The sequence below is a fragment of the Natator depressus genome, chromosome 15, assembly GCF_965152275.1.
Source record: "Natator depressus isolate rNatDep1 chromosome 15, rNatDep2.hap1, whole genome shotgun sequence".
Taxonomy (NCBI): Eukaryota; Metazoa; Chordata; order Testudines; family Cheloniidae; genus Natator; species Natator depressus.
In genome coordinates this window covers 4,028,552-4,033,527 of record NC_134248.1, presented here as the reverse complement: position 1 = coordinate 4,033,527, position 4,976 = coordinate 4,028,552, and positions in this window count along the sequence as shown.

Genomic DNA, 4,976 nt, shown 5'->3' with positions numbered 1-4,976 from the left:
TCTGTGTCCATTAATTCTTTTGCATAGAGACTGCTCCATCACCCCCAATCCTGGAAGAGGAGTGGAAGAAAGCTCGGCTTGTGGCCGACCCAGGTAAGCTTGACATTGATCCCAGTAAGGTTAATGGAGCAGCTGTGATGGGACTCAATTAACAAAGAATTAAAGGAGGGGAATGTAATTAATGGCACTCAACATGGGCAAATGGAAAATAGAGCCTGTCAAACTAACTTGATGGCATTTTTGGATGATATGATGCGTTTGGTTGGTAAAGGTGATAGGGTTGATGTAAAACACTCAGACTTCGGTCAGGCATTTGATTCAGTACCACAAGATATTTTGAGTCTAAAACTAGAACAAGAGAAAATCAGCATGCCATATGTTAAATGGATTAATCACTGCTGGAATGAGAGGTTTCAAAATGTAATTTGAACCGGGGAATCATCACTGAGGGGAGGTGTTTCTAGTGGGGTCCCACAGGGATTGATTCTTGGCCCTATGCTATTCCACATTTTTATCGGAGACCTGGAAGAAAGCATAAAGTCATCACTGAGAACGTTTGCAGATGACACAAAGGCTAACGGAGTGGTAAATAACAAAGAGGACAAGTCACCGATACTGAGCAATCTGGATTGCTTGGTATGTTGGGTGGAAACAAACAATATCTGTTTTAATACTTCTAAGAACTAGGAATGCAGAGCATACTTACAGATGGGAGATTTTAACTTGGGGGATAATCAGCTGAACAGTGCTCCCCTGTGGGCAAAAGGGCTAATGTGATCCTGGGATGTATAAACGGGGGAATCTTGAGTAGGAGCAGAAAGGTTATGTTATCTCTGTATTTAACACTGGTGCAACCACTACTGGAATCCTGTGTCCAGTCCTGGAGTCCACAATTCATGAAGAGAGTTGATAAAGTGGAGAGGGTTCACAGGAGAGCCAGAAGAATGATCAAGGGCTTGGAAAAGCTGCCTTATAGTGATAGACTCAAAGAGCTCAATCTATCTGGCTTATCAAAGAGAAGTTTAAGGGGTGATTTGATCACAGTCTAGCAGTACCTACATGGGAAGCAGAAATTTGACACCAGAGGGCCCTTCACTCTTGCAGGCAAGGTAGAACAAGATCTGATGTCTGGAAGTTGCAGCTAGAAAAATACAGGCTAGAAATAAGGCATCGTTGGTAACGTCGAGGAGGGTAATTAACCATTGGAACAATTTACCCAAATCAGGGTGGAGTCTCCATCACTGGCCATTTTTAAATGAAGACGGGATTTTTTTTTAAACATCCGCTCTAGCTCAAGCACAGCTATTGGACTTGACGCAGGAATTTATTTTAGGGCAGGGCTCTGGCTTGTGCGATACAGCAGGTCAGACCAGATGGTCACAATAGTCCCTGCTGCCTTGGAATCTAGGACTCCCCAACAGGATCCGGCCCTTGGGGTCAGGAATTTTTCCCCTTCAGAGTTTGCTCTGTAGGGGGATTACAGGGGGCACTTGGCAGCACTCCAGGGGCTCCGCAAGTGGCATTTGCCCTTGGAGTTTTCAGGGCTCCAGGACTTAACAGGCCCGGCACGAGGGTTACACGTTTCTACAAAGCTTTAGTTTGTGTTGGGTCTTTCATACAAACTGCCCCACAAAACCTTCCCCGAGTGGGATACTAAATGGAATGCTAGTGTGATGCAGAGGCTGCCATGTAAAGGGTTAACGTCCCAGCGTCAGGTTCCAGTGGTAACAGTCATGGCCCAGAGCGGTGGTCCCCAAACTTTTTACTTTGTTCCCTCCATTACCCCTGTCCACGCCCCAAGCCCCCCCAGAGCCAGGAGCAGGGCTGCGGCTCTGGGAAGGGGGGACACAGACAGAGGTAAGGGGGCTGAGGCTGGGGCCACAGCTGGGACCGGGGGTGGGGGCCAGGCCAGGAGCACAGCCGAGGCCAGGGTCCAAGGCCGGCAGTCAGGGTTCCGAGTGTGGGGCCAGCAGCTGGGACCCCGGGTTCGGGGCCCGCAACAGAGCCCCGGGCTCGGGCCTGGAAGCCAGGGCCAGCAGCCGGGCCCAGGGCCATGAGCAGAGCTCGGTGGTGCTCCCTCTCTGCCCACCCCCAGGGGGTGCACCCCAGAGTTTGGGGACCTCTGGCCCAGAGGATTATAGGGAATGAAAAGACCCCCCCCAACTTTTGACTCTCCCCTTGGCCTGGCTCTCGGTCTCATGCTGACACCTGCTCCTCCCTCACCTTATTTATAGCTGCACGTATGTCTGGGGTGCTGTGGAGGTACCGAGCACAGCACATCTCAGCAACTTCTGTGGCCCCAGTACCTAGGGGCGCCAACCCTCCCGATTTCACCGGGCGCCTCCCGGAATCAGGCTCTGTCTCCCACAGGCTACTGAAGCCAAACCAGGAGATTTTAGGTCGCTAAAAGTCGGGCAACACAGCAGGGCCAAGGCAGGCTCCCTGCCTGCCCCGTCCCTGCACCACTCCCAGAAGCGGCTGGCACATCCCTGTGGCCCCTGTGGGGGGACAGGGGGTCTCCGCGTGCTGCCCCCGTCCTGAGCGCCAACTCTGCAGCTCCCATTGGCTACAGTTCCCAGCCAATGGGAGCTGCAGGGGCGGTGCCTGCAGACAGGGGCAGCACGTGGACCCCCTATCCCCCGCAGGGGCCACGGGGACGTGCCGGCTGCTTCTGGGAGTGGTGCAGGGCCAGGGCAGGCAGGGAGCCTGCCTTAGCCCCACTGTGCGGCTGACCAGGAGCCGCCCGATGTAAGCGCCACCCAGCTGGAGCCCGCACCCCTCACCCCCTGATGCACCCCAACTCCCTGCCCCACCCCGGAGTCCCCTCCTGCACTCAAACTCCCTCCCAGAGCCTGCACACCTCACCCTAGGGTGACCAGATGTCCCAATTTTATAGGGACGGTCCTGATATTCAGGGCTTTTTGTTATATTAGCACCTATTACCCCCCACCTCCTGTCCCGATTTTTCACACTTTCTATCTGGTCACACTACCTCACCCCCTCCTGCACCCCAATCCCCTGCCCCAGCCCGGAGCCCCCTCCTGCACCCAAACTCCCTCCCAGAGCTTGCACCCCACACCCCCTCCTGCACCCCAAACTCCCTCGCAGAGCTCACCCCCCTCACCCCCTCCCTCACCCCAAACCCGTGCCCCAGCCCGGAGCCCCCTCCTGCACCAAAACTCCCTCCCAGAGCTTGCATCCCACACCCCCTCCTGCACCCCAAACCCCTGCTCCAGGCTAAGCCCAGAGCCGCTTCCCACACACTGAACCCCTCGGCCCCAGCCCAGAGCCCGCATCCCTTCCCGTACCCCACCCCCCCTGCCCCAGCCCGGTGAAAGTGAGTGAGGGTGGGGGAGAGCAAGCGACGCAGGGAGGGGGGATGGAGTGAGTGGGGGGAGGGCTCAGAGAAGGGGTGGGGCAGGGGTGGGGCCTCAGGGAAGGAGTGAGGCAGGGGCTGGGCAGGATTTGTGTGATTAGACAGTTGGCAACCCTACCAGCACCACAGTATTTACTGTATTTATCTTCACCTGCCCCCTGTGCAGCAGGGCAGGGCTGTTAGCCCCCTGGTACAGATGGGAGCTGAGGCACAAAGGCCCAAATCCACAAAAGTATTTAGGCACCAACATCCTTTGATTTCATTGGAAGTTCGGAGCCTCAATCCCCTGAGGGTCTGGGACAGGGAGACACACCCAAGGTCACAGAGTGAGTCTGTAGCAGAGCTGGGAATGGAAACCAGGTCTTTGGAGTCCCATGCTGGCACCCTGACCCCTGGATTTAGGGTTTAGTTCAGTTTTCACTTAAAGGAGGGCTTCAGTGGCCAAAGAATACCCGGCAGCCTCCCCAGAATCACTGCACTGACACTCGGGAACTGAAGGAACCTTCCGAGCACGGACAAGTAAATCCTCACCAGTTGCGTTACAATTCACATGTCAAAGGGTCTGTAGCCAGACAGACAGCCCCCCCCCCCCCCCCAAGACCAGCATTGCTGGGAACACACGGAACAGGGCACTTAACATGAATTCCAGCACAGCCTTTGAAGCTGTGAGAAGCACAGGTGTGCTGCTACAATGTGCCTCTGGGAACATATACAACGATTAGGCTCACAGCAGGCAGAGGCGCTGTGACAGACATGGCTCTTAGCCCCTACTAAATAGCATGATGCACACACACCAACATCCTAGGTGGGAAAATATTTACCCTAATAAAAGGAATGTCCAGTAGTCAACACTTATTGTTTCTCTCCCTTGCAAGTGTAAACTACTCTTGCGAGAGCTGGCGTCGCCCAGACAGACCAGCCCCAATTTGGCATAAGAAAGGAGAAAGAGAATAAAGGAGTACAGAGGTATAAGTAGGGGACCTACAGCACCATGATTTTTGAGTGCTTTTCACTATCTATCTGCTGGTCAGATAAGTGACAGCCTCCTAAGGCTTCTGCAGCTAAGAGGGTCCCTAAGCCTTGTCCCTTATTCGTCTTTCCGCGGAATTGAGTGACCGATCCTGGCTTGGCACCGCTGGAATCGAGAGATGCAAGGAGGGTAAGAAGCACCCACACCTGATCTCCTATCTTTAGTGTACACATATTTTGAAATAGAGCTCTATACTTTGTTTTCTTTCTTTGGGATTGTAGCTTCAGTTTTGTAACTTGTTTGTGTGTGTAACATCTCTACATTTAAATAAGTAGGCACTAGCAATTTTGTAACCACATGATCAGAATCTAGTTTAATAAATTTTGGTAACCATTTATGCATAAGCCTGACTTGTTTCTCTGATTTACTGTGAAGCAGCCAACACAATTAAAGAACCTCAGCCGTTTTGGCTGTAAAGCCTGGCCATTAGGTGAGAGTACTAAGAGCCTAGCGTTGAGTTGTGCCGCCTCCACGGGGCAAACTCTTGGGGCACCTGTCAGTCAATCCTGACTGCCCGCTGCGAAGGAGCTCTGAGCTCTAGCAGTTAAAGTCACGGGTGTGGAGAGGCTC